The sequence below is a fragment of the Hibiscus syriacus genome, unplaced genomic scaffold (assembly GCF_006381635.1).
Source record: "Hibiscus syriacus cultivar Baekdansim isolate YM2019G1 unplaced genomic scaffold, ASM638163v2 tig00111330_pilon, whole genome shotgun sequence".
In the NCBI taxonomy this organism is placed as follows: domain Eukaryota; kingdom Viridiplantae; phylum Streptophyta; class Magnoliopsida; order Malvales; family Malvaceae; genus Hibiscus; species Hibiscus syriacus.
In genome coordinates this window covers 3,952,815-3,974,239 of record NW_024063059.1, presented here as the reverse complement: position 1 = coordinate 3,974,239, position 21,425 = coordinate 3,952,815, and the positions used below count along the sequence as shown (strand labels likewise).

The following is a 21,425-nucleotide window of genomic DNA, read 5'->3' as shown; positions in this document are numbered from 1 at the left end:
TTGATATCCAAAGGTCCCATTAAGAACACATAGCCAATTAATCCAAGTTCATCAATAGTAATTATCAAATGATGCATATCTTATACACATAATCACTTTCAAAATAAACTTTGAAACACTTATCGAAAATGGTTTTCATGATCAACCTTAAATGGACAGCTAGACGCTCACTCATCCATGTACACTTTCACTTATATATATACTTTTAAATAAACTTTCACAACCACTTTGAATAAATTAAAAAACATACACGATTCACATAACATATCCACGTTTCATATCACTTTCTACATCAATTGCACATTTCCAGTTCACATTCCATAAACCACAGTCTTTGAATGCACCATAATTCATAAACATCATGTTGTGTCATATATATACACTAACATTGATAACATACTTTCATAACATCATAACTCATATTCAACATACTTTAATACTCATGCTTGCTAATATCACTTGTTTCCAATGCATCACAAATCATAATTACCTGATCAAAATTCACATGATTATGTCAATCATATTCTTTCATTATGTTCTTAGCTCAAAATAAATGTACTTTTCTACACATGCTCCTAATGATAATTCACTTCCAATGTTCCATAAATCATGTCATAACATATATGGTCACTTTGATCATAATGTTTTTTATACACATCATAAATCCATATTATCAATTACCAAACAACAAGTATACCTAATTTAGAAGCTAATATTCATAGTTTGCATAAAACTAAACCTTTATTCAACATTGAACAAATTCATCACAAGTGAATGGACAACTACTCACATCGATAGCACAACCACGCGATTCAACTCCAAACTTTAACCAAACGATTATAAAAAATGGATGCACCTTTTTCCCTTAATCATACACACATTAGGCACCTTATAAAAATGAAACATCAAAAATACCATCCAAAATATAGTAGAAATTTTTGATTCCAAAACCAAGAGAAAAGACCAAAATTATAAAAAAATCTTATCAAAACTACTCTCCAAGCCTCCGATCCAATCGACACTACTTATCCTCATTAAGAAATAATCAAGAAAAACTAATATTAACAGCCAAATACATATAGAAACTTTACAATTTACATCAATTAACTATAATTCCCAGATTTTTGAAAAACGTTGAAATCGAGCTTGTTTTAAAGAATTTCTTATTTAAATCAAATAAAATTGAAAAATATTTTTAATATGGTAATAATACCATTATAAAAACCTTAATAAAAATAAGAAAAACTTGAAACATTGTCAAGAATAGAACATTAAATACCTCCAAAAATCAAGTTTAATTAAAAACATATTTTTAAAAGAATTGATTAATTACAATCATCAAAACATTAAATCATTAATCTTTGAAGAAAAAAAGGAACCAATAAAAATAGAAATACCTCACTGGAAAAGAAGATAAAATTATGAAGGGATCAACAATGTCAACTTTAAGAAACAAAGGAGAAATGGCAACGTGAAAGGAAATTGGATCAAACTTGATTAAAGTCAGAAAATCAAGATAAAAGAAATAATAATCAATCAACAAATGATTAAGATTTGAAGAAGAAAAATTGTGGCCATGAGAGCTTTTAGGAGAATTTAAGAGAGAATTACAAAAGTGTATGGATGATAGAATGAAGAGAACGATTAATGAAAATTACGAATGAAATGAGAAATAATTAAGAGAATGAATCTAACTACAAAATTGGGAGAAAAAGATGAAAGATACGGTTATATTTGGAGGGAAAAACTATCCACACAAGCCTTTCTAAAACGATCCTTTTACTTTTTAGTCACTAAAATCCACATTTTGAATTAATTCAATTTAGTCACTTAGCAAACATTTATTTTATTATTATCAAAAATCATAATTAATATTTCAAAAACCTAACATATGATGGTTGTATTGACAAATTTTCTTTACCGCATTTATTGAATAAAGGTATTACCATTATTTTATTTTGTTATATTTCTATGTATTAAATAAACTAACCGATAATAATGTCCATACAATAATATGATTATTGTTAAAAGATCCTTAGTCAAGTATTATTATGGGCAAGGGCAATAATAATACGCTTTAGACTAACATGTTATTGATTGATGACAATGAGTTGTCATTGACATAGAGATGTCACAATCAATGCATGAATATGTTGTTAGAGAACAATGTATTGGATTGACCAGCTATGAGCATATGTCTTGGAATATTATGTGTCAGTCACGATATTGCTTATGGTGAAAACCATATTTACGATCCTTATACTTGAGATTGTTACGATTTCAACATATATTGTGGTATGCTTTGATACAGTTAAAATGTACTTTGTAACTGGTTGTACTGTATAGGCTGACATTGAACATATCACGACATATGTAGTGGGGCATGAATAATTGTGAATAATCGTGATATAATCGGCCAAGAGGTGGGGTGAATTGTCAATAAAAATTTTGGTGGAAGCTTTTGTAGAAAATTGAAAATAATTGCACAGTGATTTAGAGTGGTTCGACTTTCTCAACCAAAGTCTACGTCCACTACCTTAGCTATCCACACTAAGGATTTTCCAACAAATTCACTAATTTGTTCTTTCTTTTGAGGACAAAGAGTAACCTTACAACTCCCTCAAGAATTATACACCAAATTCTTGAGAACACTCTCTCCCAAAGAGAAATAGACAAATTTGCAAACTTACAAGAAAACCTCACAAGGTAAGATGTTTGTACAATTATAGAACAAAGAAAGAACAGTAAAAAATAAATACAATTGAGCACAATAAGTGTTCTTGAAAGCAAAATGAATATTGAATGAAAAAATAGGCTTGAAATGCTCAAAGTTGAGGTTTGATGCTTTCTCTTTGATTCTCTCTTTTATCTTCTTGATTGTTGTTGATAAATGCTCCTAAGCTTGTTTAAATACTCCTTGGATCACTTCTGAATGTTGGGAATCATCAGTGGAGTCAATAGAACTGTTATTGTGTGAAAACAATTAGTAAAACTGTTGGGAACGTATGGTGCATCGATGCATAGCCAAGGTGCATTGGTACACTATGTGTAAAATTAAAATATTTCGACAGTTATAAGACTTAGTGCACCGGTACACTAGGGGTGCATGAGTGCACTAATTACATTGGTTGTTTCAAACAAGCCAGGAGTGCATCGATACATGGTCTGTGCATCAGTGCATCAAATGAATTCGATGTTCCAATAAAATCCAGAGTGCATCGATGCATGGCTGTGCATCGGTGCATAAAATGCATTCAAAATGGGGTGTGCATTCATGCATTATTGAGTGCATCGGTACATACCTTGATGAAATTGATTTTTGGCTCGTTTTTGGTTCGAAATACTTTGTGAAAATTGTTTCAAAAATATTTTAAGTTTAAAACACAATTTGACACTTTAGTAAGGATTGAAATTGAAATTTGAAAAACTTGGAGTAATATTTTGATATTCGAATAATTGAATCGAATATAGTTTCAAAATGATGTAAAATCCTAAAATTCATTTATACTTAATTTGTTATATCAAAACATAAAAATGTTTTCAACAATATCCCCCTTTTTGATATAACAAAACACTTGAGTAATTTTAGGATATTCTTTGAAAAATAATTTTTAAATCAATTTTGTAAAATTACTCCCCCTTACTATAACACATCTTTCTCCCATTTTTTGTTAAATCAAAAAGACTCTATAACGTTCTAAACAAGGTTTTGAAATTTTTTCCAATTGATAATAAATAAATATAGCTTAAGCTGCTAAGATCAAAATCAAGAGAAAGGTTAGCCATTAGTTTCATAATTCAATATTCATAAACAAATGTGCAATGGTAATTGGTCATAATGCAACTAATATGTAAATGTTGTAAAACTAATAAACATTAAGCTTAAAATGAAAATTTAGACTAAATCAAATAGATATATATATTAAGTTCAATCATCCAAAACATTCAAGTTTAAACAACCAACATCCATAATAAATTCAAACAATCCAAAAAATCAAAATGTTCAATCCAAGCAAAAACAAAACAGGGCAAGGCAAGGTCTAATCCATAGGAGGATCGGGAGGAGGAGGAGAATAACGTGCTCACAACTCGAGTGTGAGCACATCTAAACGTTCGTTCATCTCCCTTTATTGAGCCCCTATAGCAGTCAAATGGGACTCAATGGATGCAAACCTTAGATCAAATGTCTCAAAAAATGATCGAAAGTATGGAGGCACTTGATCCTATTGCTGTGTTGACTCGTTCTTGGGTGCTTCATCATTGATATCTTGCATAAGTTGCTGAAGCTATGGATCGTTGTCCGCAGCTGGTGCCAGAGGAGGTGGAGCTCATGAAGAGCTTACTCCCGGTGTTTGTTTTGTGGTTCGATAAACCCAATTTCTTTATCCTTTTTCCATCCTGATTTCTTTAAGGAAATGAGATTGAGTTGGTTTTGGAGAGGGATAGGAATGTCAAGAGTGACCCTAAGACCGAGTTTGATAAATAAGTTACTAAGGAGACAACCGTAAACCAAGGTTTTTATATTCTTAGAAGGAATAGTGTTTACGATATCTACTAACTCACTAAAGATGATCTGTGGCAGATTAATTTTCTTATTATGTTGGATACAATGTATCCACCATATATCTATGTTCCTAAGAGAGGAGTACCTACCTCCAGATGGACTAAACCACCAAGAGATCATCAAATGTAGAAATCGATCGTGATGAGTTCTTAAGGTACTAATACTATCCTTAGATTTATATGGTGATGCCACAATCTCTTTTTCATTGTATAAACCTAAGTTATCTAGTCCAAAATGAGTCGCGATAGTGTCAGTTTCAATAAAAACAAATTGACCTAAAAGATAGGAACGAATTCCTATGGTTTCGGATCGACGTTCATTTTGGACACATACCGCATTGGAGTAGAAGATGCAGACTAATTGATGATAAACAATAGGTTTGAGTTGAAAAAATGTATCAAACTTCTAGGATTTAAGAGTATGAAGATATTGGAAATTTACATCTTCCATAGCTTGGATCGAAGGGATGCGTTCTTCCTAGATTTTATATGACTCAAAACAAGTATGATACCTATGGTAGAAATCTTGTCTACGGCCAGGTATATTAAAACAGGAGTTTAGAATGGTCATATTTGGGTTAGTTGGGTTTGGATTGGGTGGAGAAATAGGAGATCGGTTTTAACTTGAAAGACTCGATGAAGACCTAGGACTTTTAGGACTAGACATGGTTTAAAGAATCGGAATGGTTAAGGTTACCTGCAAATATGAAACACATATATGCAATTCAATCAATCCCAAAACTCAAATGAGTCCTTATTATTTCAAGGTTCTCTAAACCGAATCCTAATGGGCAAAGTTTTGAAAACCTATTTGGAAAATAATGTTTTAAAATCATAATACGTATAGTTCTCATGATAACAACATACTTGAATAGCAAAATCAATGAAAACAATAATCTTAAAAAATAATAAAATTTGTATACTTCGAAATTTTTGAAAAATCTTGTGTATTTGATGAAATTGATTGTAGAAAATAGTTTCTAAACACTAAACAATCAATGGTTGATATTTAGTTCAACCTAGAACTAATCAAAACTAGTCCTAAGTTCATAAATCAATAAAATAGAGGTTTTTGAAATGTTACCTTTAAAATTTGAATTTTGTGAGAATGAGATGTTGTTTGCACTTGATTAATGATAGTAGCAGGATTTGGAGTTGAAATACAAGAGAATTCCAACTTAAAATCATTTATTTGAAGCAATGGAGAGATTTGGGTGAGAGAGAGGGGTGTACGATGTGAGTGTGTTTAGGTTTTGAAATAAAAAGAAATCAAGCATTTAAACCCAAAAACCCGATGGGTGTATCGATGCACAACAGAGTGCATCGATGCACATTCAAGAATGCATCGATGCACATTCAAGAATGCATCAATGCACTATCTAGTGTATCGATGCATTATGCACTAAAATGTCAAAAATCCGTTTTGAACATTCAAAATGCTAAATTAATTAGCTCTAGTGGTATTGGAAACTAATATATTGAAAATTAACTATGTTCAATCAATCAAATCTATCTTTAAACATAACTTGAACATATAATTAATTTTCACTAAGAATCATAAACTCCCCCTAACTAATATCAAAGAATGCAATCAAAAGTGTTATTTATAAGCATTTTCCAAAAGCTAATTAAAAGTGCTATAATTATTTTAAACACTAAGTGAAGATAGGTCAGTTAAACCTAATTCTCTCCTAAGTGTCCAACATCTTTCTTTATCTAAAGGTTTTGTAAAATTATCCGCTAATTGATGCAAAGTATCAACATATTCTAGAACTATATCTTCTTTTGTGAGATGATCTCTAATGTAATGATGTATAATTTCAATATTCTTAGTTCTAGAGTGTTGGATGGGATTTTTAGTGAGACAAATAGCACTAGTATTGTCACACTTAATATGTATGGTACATACTTCAATTCCATAATCAAAAAGTTGTTTCATCCATAAAACTTGTGCATAACAACTACCTGCTAAAATGTATTCCGCTTCAGTGATAGATAATGCAACACAATTTTGTTTCTTTGAAAACCAAGAAATCAACATATTTCCTAGGAATTAGCAAGTACAAGAGGTGCTTTTCCTATCTATTTTGCATCCTCCATATTCCACATCAGAGAAGGCATGCAAGCTAAAGCTAGAGTCTCTAGGATACCAAAGTCCTAAATTAGGAGTGTTCTTAAGGTATCTAAAGATTCTCTTAACAGCTAGTAAATGTGATTCCTTAGGGCATATAATGGGGTATTTCTCCTTTGGTTCATTTTTGAAGCCTTCATTTCGTTTGAATTTTCTTCCTCAGTTGGGCCTCATCAATTTTCTGAACCGTTTGGCATATAATGCCATCACCTCGTCATGTTCATCCGAATCATTTTCATCTCTTGTGGATTTGAAAGCAATTCCCACGTTCTTCTTTTTCTCCATCTCATTCTTTGGCTCGTTAATGTTCTCGAGGTCTACCTCATCTTGAAGCATCATTTAATGAGTGAGGAGTGAACCAATTAACTTTTTGAGAGTTAAAGACTTTAGGTTCTTAGCCTCGATGATTGTCGTCTTCTTTGATTGCCAAGATTTTGGAAGAAAGTAAACTAACTTCTTTATAAGCTTTTCATTTGGAATGATCTTTCCATATGATTTGAGACCATTGACAATCATGGAAAATCTATCCGTCATAGCTTTGATATCTTCATCCGATTTCATCCTGAAATTTTCATAGCTATGAGTTAGAAGACTAATTTTAGATTCTTTTACCTCATCTGTGCCTTCATGAGTGACTTAAAGTTTATCCCATATCTTCTTGGTGGTTGTACAAGATGAAACTCTCCCGTATTCATCTGGTACAAGAGCACAAAAAATAATGTGGATAACCTTTGAGTTGAGCTGGAACATTCTTGTCTTTGCTTCACTCCACAATCTTGAATGAGTGGAAGGAATGAAGTGTCCATCTTCTACGATATTACATGCTCCCCTTTCACTTGCTTGAATGAAGTACCTCATTCTATTATTCCAATAAGCATAATTAGCTTCATTGAAGAAAGGAGGCTTGTTGATAGGTATAGAACCGAGACCAAAGTCAGAGTTTGAAGTGGAGGCCATTGATGACTTGAATATAGATATAACTCTTCTCGAATCGACTCAAGAGGTGATTAAAACTTCAAATGACTGAGGCTTTGTTACTAATTGTTGAGTTAATCGATCGACGAATCGGCTAAGAAGGGGGTGAATTGGCAATAAAAATTTGGTGGAAGCTTTTGCAGAAAATTGAAAATAATAGCACAGCGATTTAGAGTGGTTCGACTTTCTCAACCAAAGTCTATGTCAACTACCTTAGCTATCCACGCTAAGGATTTTCCAATAAATTCACTATTTTTTTATTTCTTTTGAGGACAAAGAGTAACCTTACAACTCCCTCAAGAATTATACCCCAAATTCTTGAGAACACTCTCTTCTAAAGAGAAATACACAAATTTGCAAACTTACAAGAAAACCTCACAAGGTAAGATGTTTGCACAATTCTAGAAAAAAGAAAGAACACTAAAAATTAAATACAATTGAGCACAATAAGTTTTCTTGAAATTAAAATGAATATTGAAAGAAAAATAGGCTTGAAATGCTCAAACCTGAGGTTTGATGCTCTATTTGATTCTCTATTTTCTCTTCTTGATTGTTATTGATCAATGGCTCCTAATCTTGTTTAAATAATCCTTGGATCCTTTCTAAACGTTGGGGATCATTAGTGGAGTCAATAGAGCCGTTATTGTGTGAAAATAATTAATAAAACAGTTGGGACTGTATGGTGCATCGATGCATAGCCAAGGTGCATCGATACACTATGTGTAAAATTCAAATATTTCGGCCGTTATAAGACTTAGTGCATCGGTACACTAGGGGTGCATCGGTGCACTAATTACATTCAATGTTTCAAACAAGCCAGGAGTGCATCGATGCATGGTCTATGCATCGGTGCATCAAATGCATTCGACGTTCCAATAAAATCCAGAGTGCATCGATGCATGGATGTGCATCGGTAGATAAAATGCAGTCAAAATGGGGTGTGCATCGAATGCATTATTGAGTGCATCGGTACATCCCTTCATGAAATTGATTTTTGGCACGTTTTTGGTTTGAAATACTTTGTGAAAATTGTTTCAAAAAATTTTTAAGTTTAAAACATAATTTTACACTTTAGTATGGATTGAAATTGAACTTTGAAAAACTTGGAGTAATATTTTGATATTCGAATAATTGAATCAAATATAGTTTGAAAATGATGTAAAATCTTAAAATTCATTTATACATAATTTGTTATATCGAAACATCAAAATGTTTTCAACAGAATGCATGGCCATGCTCGAATAAGTTGATATGAGATATCACAAATTATTCGTTTATTATAGCCTACTCTAGATATCAAGAAATAATAGATGGACTATACAAGTGTGACTATTGCAAGACTTGTGCCTATTCTAAATATAAAGGACAAAAGGATTTAATACATTAAAAGTGTTACTCACAAACATGTTATGTTGAATCATGACTGCATGTAACTTAGGTAACAATGATATATTTCTAGTTGTCACTCATTGTTTATAATATTAGAATGGTTATAATTATTACTACTAACGTTACAAGAACATACATGGTCACAGCCGATGGTTGGAAAGAGCAATTTATAAATGTGTTACATATGCACAATTTTATTGTACATGAATAAAATGTGTCGTTCATATTAATATATATATATATATGATATATATATGCGTGTGTATATTTTATTACACATTAAAATACTGAATTTAATTAAAAGAATATAATTAGGGTAGTTATATTCCATATTAAATTTAGATCAAAACCCTAATAGATAGGGCGACACATATGAAATGCAGATGTTGGTCTAGCATCCATTTTTATCCTTTTTTCCAAAAATTTCGAAATTGCTCGCAACAGTTTTTCAAGTTGTGAAGTGAGTAGAGGCCGAGACGATATTCATGGAGGCTAGGATTCGAATAATTCATGAGATTGCGAGTCATTGCTGTATTGCTATTATTCAAGGACCCCAATATGAGGAATTTTATCTCTTCCTCCCAAATTTGAGTTTTTCATACTTGGTTCGTTAATGAAACTGTCGTGTTTGTTTTCGCTGTGCCACAAGGTGCACTGACGACCCCAACATTAAGATCAATGGCCTTTTATTCATAAAACAACTCACTCATTGGATGAACAGACTCCATACAGCTTCCTTTTATTTTTGACTCACTTAGGTCCCAAACCATGTATTTCGGAGAAAAGCTCAACGCACCAACCATACCCCATATAACCCTTTGTTCACAAACATATAGAAAAACATAGAGTACTCTTTCATAGGCATGCCCTTTCATATCCAAAGGTCCCATTAAGAACACATAGCCAATTAATCCAAGTTCATCAATAGTGATTATCAAATGATGCATATCTTATACACATAATCACTTTCAAAACAAACTTTGAAACACTTATCAAAAATGGTTTTCATGATCAACCTTAAATGGACAGCTAGACGCTCACTCATCCATGTACACTTTCACTTATATATATACTTTTAAATATACTTTCACAACCACTTTGCATAAATTAAAAAACATACACGATTTGCATAACATATTCACATTTCATATCACTTTCCACATCAATTGTACATTTCATAAACCACAGTCTTTGAATGCACCATAATTCATAAACATCATGTCGTGTCATATATATACACTTACATTGATAACATACTTTCATAACATTATAACTCATATTCAACATACTTTAATACTCATGCTTACTAATATCACTTGTTTCCAGTGCATCACAAATCATAATTACCATATCAAAATTCACATGATTATCTCAATCATATTCTTTCATTATGTTCTTGCTCATAATAAATATACTTTTCTACACATGCTCCTAATGATAATTCACTTCCAATGTTCCATAAATCATGTCATAACATATATGGTCACTTTGATCACAAGGTTTTCTATACACATCATAAATCCATATTATCAATTACCAAACAACAAGTATACCTAATTTAGAAGCTAATATTCAGAGTTTTTGCATAAAACTAAACCTTTATTCAACATTGAACAAATTCATCACAAGTGAATGGACAACTACTCACATCGATAGCACAACCACGCGATTCAACTCCAAACTCTAACCAAACGATTATAAGAAATGGATGCACCTTTTTCCCTCAATCATACACACACATTAGGTGCCTTATAAAAATGAAACATCAAAAATACCATCCAAAATAGAGTAGAATTTTCTGATTCCAAAATCAAGAGAAAATACCAAAATTATAAAAAAATCTTATCAAAACGACTCTCCAAGCCTCCGATCCAATCGACACTACTTATGCTCATTAAGAAATAATCAAGAACAACTAATATTAACAACCAAACACATAGAAACCTTACAATTTACATCAATTAACTATAATTCCAAGATTTTTGAAAAACATTGAAATCGAGCTTGTTTTAAAGAATTTCTTATTTAAATCAAATGCAATTGAAAATTTTTTAATATGGTAATAATACCATTATAAACACCTTAATAAAAACAAGAAAAACTTGAAAAGTGATCAAGAAAAATAGCACATTAAATACCTCCAAAAATCAAGTTTAATTAAAAACATCTTTTTAAAAGAATTGATTAATTACAATCATCAAAACATTAAATCATTAATCGTTAAAGAAAAAAAGGAACCAAGAAAAACAAAAATACCACATTGGAAAAGAAGATAAAATTATGAAGAGATCAACAATGTCAATTTTAAGAAACAAAGGAGGAAATGGCTACTTGAAAGGAAATTGGATCAAACTTGACTAAAGGGAGAAAATCAAGGTAAAAGAAATAATAATCAATCAATAAATGAATAGGATTTGAAGAAGAAAAATTTGAGAGCTTTTAGGAGAATTTAAGAGAGAATTACAAAAGTGTTTGGTTGAGAGAATGAAGAGAACGATTAATGAAAATTAGGAATGAAAATGAGAAATAATTAAGAGAATGAATCTAACTACAAAATTGGGAAAAAAGATGAAAGATACGGATAGATTTGGAGGGAAAAACTGTCCCCACAAGCCTTTGTAAAACTAGCTTCATAGATTTTGATTTACGATCCTTTTACATTTTAGTCACTAAAATCTACATTTTGAATTTATTCAATTTTGTCACTTAGCAAACATTTATTTTATTATTATAAAAAAACATAATTAATATTTCAAAAACCAATCATATGATGGTTGTATTGACAAATTTTCTTTACCGCATTTATCAAAAATCATAATTAATATTTCAAAAACTCTAAAAAATCACCCTACTAATGACCTGAACTACTGACCCAGACTTTGGGACGTTACACTGAAAATTTGGGAAACATAGTAACAAATTTTGGAAACTTCTTATGAAACACCTTATAAAGATCTTGTCCCAATCGTGAGCATATTCACAGTAGGAGATTTGGGCTCGATGTAGTGGTGATTGTTTTTGCAAGGTGTGGCTCACATTTACAAAATTCCATCTTGCTTTACTGCAAGCGATGCTAAGGTATCTTGCATGTCTTGCATAATTGGGCCTGTCGTTACTGCAATGGCTGCAAGAACATCACTATCAGCTTCAGTGATAGCTACACCTTCTTCAGCATCAACATCTTGGGACAACTCCTCAGGCAACATCATTCTCTTAATCGTAAAGGGTGTTATGGAACCCATATTTTCTAGTACGTGCTTAGAATCATTGACATCCACTTATGCTTCCTTGCACAGTGCAATGATAAGTGCTAGAAAAAAATATATAACCTATAAATTTTTTAGCGCATGCAAACATCTCCTTAGAAATAAGTCTGCCGACATTGATATATCTACAAAGAAAATTGAACGCAACATCAAAATATGTTCCTTGGTAATAGAAGAATAATACATAGTTGGCATCAAACGAGTTCAAAGAAAGGTAAACCATACCTTAGCTGGAAATGTAGGCTCTCAGCAGTGAATGGTATAAGAACTGGTGGGTGATTTATGCCATCTGCATCATGGAAAGAAAATGTCGTCAACGATTAACTCCAATTCATCCTCAGAGAGATTGGAAGTGAACTGAGTATGCTCATATTAACGTTTAACAATTCCCAAAAAGTTTTTAATTGTTATTTCTCAGTAGTGAACCATCTTTTCTTGGACATAACTCAAGCGTTGGTTTGGTTCGTAAGATTGAATTAGAACTCTCATACTAGTTTAGGGACAATGTCATCTGGGTGAGAAATATTTTCCGCTGAAGTTTGGAGATGACATCATTAACAAATGCGAAGGCATGTAAGTCTTCCACGGTTCATAAATGGAATCCTTGCTCCAAGAAAAAATCTCCATTTACAAATTCGTTTGTTTACCTTTGCTCATGCTCTGTTGTGAGAAATTTCATTGTTTCAGTGCTACATTCAATCAGTAGAGGAGTCGACATCCAACGAACAACCTTCGTGACGGCTATAATACCCCAAAATTTTAACTAGTGGCCAGAATGAATGCATTAAAAGTTTAGTGGCCAAAGTACTAATTAAGGAAAAGTTTAAGGGACTAAATTATAATTTTAAAAGTTAAATATTTTTGTCCTGTAAATGAATAGTTTACTGGAGGATTTACATTTTCGGGTTACTCGAATTTTTCATATGGAGTTTGTATTAAAAGCTATAAAGCGTTAAAGTTAGAAAAAAATTCAGATAATTGATGCTACGATAAATACTACAACAATAACACAATTACATATATCATATTCAAGTAGTAAAGTGTATACACAAAGTTTATCAAATGTTGATCCCACAAAGAGCATTTGTTATAAAAGAGTTATTGTTGGCAAAAATAAAAAAGAAGTAATGTGTATTTTAAGAAGGTAACAGTAGGATAGAAAAGTAATAAAATTAGAATGATAGAAGCAGGGGAATGTTGTAGCGAACAGTGGAGTAATCATACAAATAAACCAAAGAATATTATTGTTATTTGGTAGCTAATAGTACAATTATGTTGTGTCAATAAAATTATAAGTCATGCAACAATTAAAAAATTAATCTTCTTTCAAGAGTTAAACATTTAACCAATTGAATTTAACTTCCATTAAAACAATCGATCAAACAGTTAATAAAGCAAAGACAACCGACATCATACAACTTCATATGCTAAAGTTTATTTTCATAAACACAGATGCTGAAACAATAGTATCATTTAATCTCAATGATTTTTATTTCTAAAAGTAATTAAGATCGAAAAACATAAGGATGAATTCATATCTAAAAACATCCATTAAAAAGAACCCAACTCATAAAATATTGATTTAAGCAAAATCATAAGGAAGACATTTCATCAAACACCTTATCTTCAAATCAGAATAACAAAATAAATCTAAATAATTCAAACTTAGAAAAATGTCTCCCTTTTTTAAGGAATGAATACTAAAGAAAGCTTGAATCCCGATCAGTCACCGTTGTTATAGGACTGCTCCACGCTACTAGTACACTCGCTGATAAAAGGCTTAGGCGGCCATGGTGATGGTAGGAGAGAAACAAAAAAGAGGCGGCTAGGGTTTCCAAGGTTGAGAAAAGTGTTTAGAAAATATTATATTTATAGCCCATCAAAGTCAAACTTTCCACCAATAGGGAAATCCTTTTTTTTCTTTTCTGAAAAGCCTTTTTAAAATTTAATTCCAACGTCTTATCCACTAGCTTTATCAATTCCTAAAATTTCTCTTACCGCCTTATGACTCAGCAGTTCTGTACAACCAACGCGGTAATCCAATCTATCATCAGAGTACAACATTAACAATGTGACAACATCAATATCAATTTGTAGCAAAAACATTAAAATCAACCCAAGTACAAGTATTTCATTTCCAATATGCAAATAATGTAAAATATGCTAAAGTAATTTAAATATGATCTTAAAAAATAATGAAATACAAGCTTAACCTAAGTAAAAAAATTGTAAATAATAATTCCTTTGAAGAGTTATCACACCCTAAACCTAAGTGTTTACTTTTCCTCAAACAATGCATGACAACGATTTTCTCACAGCAATTAGATAACATCACTTTTACACTTCCCTTACAATTGTCACCTCAAAACCTTCAAAATTTCCTTGAACTTATCACACTTTCCATTACTTGAGTAGTAAGGTGCTATCAACAACGAATCCCCTAATCTTTTAGGTAAAGTCATCCCATGAAGACTTTCATTCACTCATGCTATTCAAGACTATCTTTCCTACTTAGTATTCACTAAGCCTACTAGACATACCTTAGGAGCAGAGTGTTCTAGAGATAAAAGTTTACTATAAAAATTTATTTAGATAGAGCCAGTTGGGCACCTCTAGCAGTTCACATAGAACTTAGGCAAAATAGATTTTTTTTCATTTTTCTTTTTTTAAGGATGAAAGATAACTAAATATTTGCTAAAATACCCATAAGTGAACCAAACACGACATTCAATAAATAGTTATAGCATCACAAGAATCATTAAGGTAATCTCAAATAATCTCTAATCATAAGATTCTCAACATTAAAATGCTATCAACAATTATCTCATCATAGGTAAGTGAAAAGTCTTGGTAATTATCTTGTTATCTAATGCCATGGTAAGTAAATGTCATGGAAAACTTGAATAAACAACACTAACAATGCAAAACACAAAACAAGACATAACAAACGCAAATGCAATATGACAAAATGAACAACATCCCAAACTTGAAATGTGCGTTGTCTTTAATGCATGCAAACAAAGGAAAAAAACTAAAATCAATTCAAACAAAATATGGAGATAAAAGGAAAACAATACCCCCTAGTCGAGATTTATTGGGCTGATGATGCTATTAAGGGACAACATCGTTCGTGCATAATAGTGGCAGTTGCTGGGCAATAACATCGAGGAAAAATTGGTGATGCATCAGATAATGTTGTGGCATTCCCTGAACAGAAAAATAAAAAAAGAAATGAAATTAAAAAAATGAAAACTAAGCTAATGTCAAAATTGACTTATTGAAAGCAAGGAAATAAAATTAAGGAGATGGAATTCGCTTAGTGAAATAGAAGTAATATGTCGAGGTTGTTCGTTGCAATAATGCTTTAAACGTTTTCCATTGACTTTAAACGTGCTCCCATCCCCCACGTTTTTGATTAACATATCTTTGTGTGGATAAACTTCAACGATTTCAAATGGTCCTAACCAACGAGACCTTAGCTTCCCCGGAAATAACTTCAATCGATAATTAAATAACAACACAAGTTGCTCAACATGAATTTTCCATGGCAAAATGTGTTTTCACGCCATTTCTTGCTCTTATCTTTGTATATTCTGGTACTTTTGTAGGCATTATTGTGAAGCTCTTCAAGTTCATTCAAGTCCAACATTATATTTTTGCCAGCAACATCTAGGTCAAAATTTATCTTTTTAAAGGTCTATATTGCTTTATGCTCTAGCTCCACGGCAGATGGCAAGATTTAACATACACAAGGTAAAATAAAGACATGACTAATAGGGTTTTGTAAGCTATCCTATACGACTACAATGCTTCATCTAGGTGCAAAGACCAATATTTCCTCAAAAGATTCACAGACTTCTCCAAGATTTACTTAATTTCACAATTAGAGACTTCAACTTGACCATCGAATTGGGGATGGTATTCTGTAGCAATACGATGTTTCACTCCATATCATTGCAAAGCATTGGCAACTTGCTTGCATGTGAATTGAGAATCTTCATCATTATTTAATGCTCTTGGTGTGCCAAATCGAGTGAATATGTTCTTGTGATGGAATCTCAAAACTGACTTATCATCACTTGACAATAATGCTACAACTTTGACCCATTTGGAAACATAGTCAACAACAACTATGATATAAATATTACCACAAGAAGACATATAAGATCCCATAAAATCTCACCCCCGAACATCAAATAATTTTATCTCCAATATAGGCTGCATTGGCATTTCATTACAATGAGAAATACTGTCAGTTCTTTGGCATCAATCTTATTGTTTAACAAACTCATTTACATCCTTGAACATTAATGGAAAATACATCAACATTGAAGAACCTTTGTTTCTGTACGCATGCCCCCAAAATACCCAGCATAGGGTACATTGTGGCAATGATGCAAAATGCTTTACTGCTCGTATTTAGGGACATACTGTCTTAGAATTTGGTCATCGCATTTTTTGAAACTATATGGCTCCTCCCAATGATATGCTCTAACATCTCTTAGGAAACTTTTTCTTCCTTGGTGATTCAAATTAGGTGGCATCAATCCACACAAAAGATGATTAACAAAATAAGCATACCAAGGCAGTGTTGCGACACCAAGAAGTATTTCATATAGAAAATAGTCGACAATATAAAATTTGCTTCCTTACTTCCTGACTTTAACCAAGACAGATGGTCAACTACTTGGTTGTCGATTCTTTTCTTGTCTTTAATCTCTACATTGATCTCTTGTAGCAGAAACACCCATCACATCATCCTCAACCTGGTGTCCTTCGTTGCAAACAAGTGTTTCACTGCTAAATGGTCCGTATAAACAATCACCTTTGTCCCTACAAGATAAGATCAAAATTTGTCAAAGGAAAACACCATAAAAAGTAATTCCTTCTCGGGTTTTGTATAGTTGGTTTGTGCATCATTCGAGGTTATGCTCGCATATTGTATAGAATGAAAGACTTTGTTTTTTGATGTCGCAGCACTGCACCGACAGCATGATCACTTCCATCACACATCAGCTCAAAAGGAAAGTTTCAGAAAGGTGAAACTACACTCGAATCATTTACTAACTCCATCTTGATTGTTTCAAAGGACGTAAGGGCTTTACCATTAAAGATAAATTTCCTATTCTGGTCCAGTAATGAGCAAATTGGTCTAGTAATCTTTGAAAAGTCTTTTATAAACCTTCGGTAAAAGCCATCATGTCCAATAAAACTCCCTATTCCTTTAATATTGGTGGGAGGTGGTAATTTTTCAATGACTTCCACTTTGTCTTTATCCACCTCAATGCCACGATGTGAAATACGATGACATAACATTAGGCCTTCAGTCACCATAAAGTGACATTTTTCCCAATTGAGCGCAAGATTTGTTTATAATCGCTTTAAAACTTTGGCTAAGTTGGCAATTTATTCGTCAAATCATAGGACAATGACATAAAAATCATCCATGAATACCTCAAGGAAGTCGTCAACCATGTCGGAGAATATTACCATCATGCGTCACTTGAATGTTGTGGGAGCATTACACATGTCGAATGGCATTCTTCGTAAAGAAAAAGTAGCATATGGGCAGGTAAAAGTTGTTTTCTCTTGATCTTCAAGGTTTATGGCTATTTGGTTGTAGCCACTACCCATCAAGGAAATAGTAGAAAACTTGTCCAACAAGATGGTACAACATTTGGGTGATGAATGGTAATGGAAAATGATCTTTTCTTGTAGCCTTACTTATCTTTATATAGTCCATAAAAATTCTCCAACCAGTATTGGTTCTTGTTGGCACTGAATAGTTCTTGTAATTTTTCATCACAATGATGCAACCTTTCTTTGAGACGTACTACACAGGGTTGACCCAATTACTGTTGGATATTAGGTGTATGACTCCAACATCCAAGCATTTTATGATCTCTTTCGAACAAATTTTTTCTTGATTTGATTTAATCTCCCTTGAGCTCTACTGAACTGTTGCCGGGACCTTCCAGAAAGATTTTATGCACTTAGAATACTAGGCTGATGCCTTTAATATCAAAGATGATCTAAGTAATGGCTCTCTTGTGCTGTTTTAGAACAACATTCATATTATCTTCCTGTGATGCTTCAATCTTTGCTACAATAATGACTCGAAAAGTATCATCATTCCCAAGATAGGCATACTTTAAATGATCAGGCAAATGCTTTAATTTTAAAGTGGGTGGCTCTTCAATTGAAGTTTTTAGAGCTTGAATAGGAAGATCAGGGAATCATAATGATTGAAAATGTTGCATGTAATTTCCCTCAGCTCCCTCATTCTTACCTATCTCCTCAATTGATGTTACAATGCCGGCAACATCTTCAATGATATAACATTCATTCTAATGGTCATGCGCAAACACATCAATAATTATAAAAAACATTTAACATCATTATCAATATATGAAACATTATTCAAAACATTAAAAGTAATATGTCCATCATTAAAACGTATAGTAAGTTTATATTTTTCCACATCGATCAAAGCTCGGCAGTTAGGATGGAAGGGGATGCCACATATAATGGGAACATCCTTGTCAGTTTTGTAATCTGATGAATTCAGTGGGGAAGATAAACTTATCCACTCTCACAAGCATATTCTCCACAATGTCACTAGGATAGACAGTAGAACAATCGACAAGCTATAAAGTGACAGTGGTAGAACTTGCTTCTCTACTTCTAAATTTCCTAAAAATTGACAAATGCATGAGGTTAATACTAGCACCTAAATCACATAATGATTTACCTAAAAGTTATCACCAATAATACAAGGAATAGTGAAACTCCCATGATCCTTAAGCTTCGATGGCAATCAACTTGTAGACATAGCACTACATTCATCGGTGAGTGCTACAGTTTTGAATTATTTAGGTCTTCTCTTCTTCAAAAGAACTACTCTCATAAACTTAAGGTAATTTGGGTTTTTCTCCAAGGCATCAATCAACGAGATATTGATTGTTAATTTTTAAGCACATCTATGAATGCTTTGAACTACTAGTCCTAATAAAGCGTTAAGGAAATGGTGGAGGCATCCTTGGTTGTGGTTGTTGTGACATTGGGTTTGGAATGACATTGGGTACTATAGTAGACATTGCTACTGGAAATGGTCCAAGATTACTACACTGTCTCGCTTCCCTTGTTGTGATATTAACAATGGGCGTTTCAAGATCATATTCCTTGCTCTTACCCTTTCATGCTTTATAGTCCTTTCATAATTCTTTATGGGATTTTCAAGAGGCTTCCCAATGTGGATACAGTTCAAGTAGTAATGACCTTGCAGTGCTCACTGCATTGATCTTTCCCTTGCTGCTTTGGAATTTCAGTTTTGCTGTGGAACCGTTCCTTGTAATCTATTGTTCAGAGCATTTGCCATTTGGTCGATTTAACTCTTTAAAGCTTTTAATGATGCTTATTGGCTTACCATGTACTCTTTCATTAAGTTTTCAAGAGGTGATATATTGGAAGTTTTTTTTTTGAAGATTGACCTTGATAGTTTTACCTTTATTGTGGTTGTGTGGCCTGTTGTTGTAACTAAGGTTGTGGCATCACCTGTTGTTGCAACTAAGGTTGTGGCTTCACCTGCTACTGGTTGTACTGGAACGGTTGATTGTAATGCTACTGTTAAGGATTGGCAACATTTTGGCTCATCCAAGATAGATTGTGATGATTATGAAAGTTGTCATTATAAGTGTTGCCATAGGAATTATCATTCCTATTGTAATTTCTCATATAGAAAATAGACTCGAGATTTTAAGGGCATTCTTCATAATTGTGATTATCTCCATAATAAACACAAGAAACACTATATGCATATTTTAACTCATAGATTCCCCTGGATTTTGTAACTTCTTCACAATATCGATCAATGCTAAAATTTGGGAAACCATGGAAGTAAATGTGTCAGAATCCACTGATGTACATTACGTATGCCGAGCATATTTCTTGTGTTAGGGTACTGACAATCATTGTTCTATATTCTCTCTAGAATATCGTAGGCTTCATTGTATGTCTTATCAAATAATGTCCCATTTGTTGAAGCATCAACCACAATTCGAGTGAGCATGTTCAAATCATTATAAAACATTTCCATATGCTTTCAATGTGGGAATACATGCATTGGGCATTTACACATCAAGTCCTTAAAATGCTCCCAAGTCTCGTACAAACTTTCATCTTCTAGTTTCTTGAAAGATGTCAAATAATTTCACAGCGTCGCATTCATATTTGGTGGATTGAATCGCAGCAGCAATTTTTGTTCTATCTCATTTGAAGATGCTATAGCACTAGGTGACAACTATGCCAACTAAGCTTTATCTTTGTTGTGCAACGAATAAGAGAACATCTTCAGCTTTAGTGTTTTCTTAGGAACTCCTTGTTGAACAAATGAGTCATAAACTTCCATGAAATTAAAGGTGTGTTCTAGGATCTTCAGTGAATGAACCACTATATTACCCCATGGACTGTAGCATCTGAAACATCACTGGTTTCAACTCAAAGTTGGCATCATGTATTACTAGTCGCACAATTCCAGGATGTAGTTCCTCAAGGGTTTACACCATGTACTCTCTAATGGTCCAACTAAGATCATCAATATTGTAAAATTGCTACCGGTCAACTCTATTGCCAATCGTCCCTCAGCATTTGGAACTGGTGGCAAAGCGTTGTTACCATCACCCTGTTGAGCCATGTTTTCTATATGACGGGTTGCTCGTCTACAATATTCACGTAATGTATGTTCGATTTTAGGATCAAAAGGCTCTTGGTATTGATTGCTTCTATGGGTCATGCACCAAAAACATTATGCTAAAAATGTACCTATAAAACAAAATAAACAAAGTTAATAAACAAAGAAAAATCTTCAAAGTAAAACAATTACTCCCCGTTAGTGGTTCCAAAAACTTGATGCTAAAATAAAAGCTACAACAATCATGCAAGTATATGTATCATATGGAAGTAGTAAAGTGGATACACAAAGTGTATTAGATTTCGAACTCGTAGAGAGCATTTGTCATAAAAGAGTTGTTGTTGGAAAAAAGAAAAGAGAAATAATGTGTACTTTAAGAATATAACAGAAGGATAACAAAATAAAAAAATCA

At 32.7% G+C, this 21,425-nt stretch overlaps 1 non-coding gene across 1 annotated transcript; it reads left to right on the top strand.

Annotated features, from left to right (window-relative positions):
* Positions 1 to 20,440: 20,440 nt before the first annotated feature.
* On the top strand, positions 20,441 to 20,542 carry LOC120158836. Its single transcript, XR_005519280.1, has one exon. It is a non-coding gene; the product is annotated as a small nucleolar RNA R71 (small nucleolar RNA).
* The last annotated feature ends 883 nt before the right edge of the window (positions 20,543 to 21,425 follow it).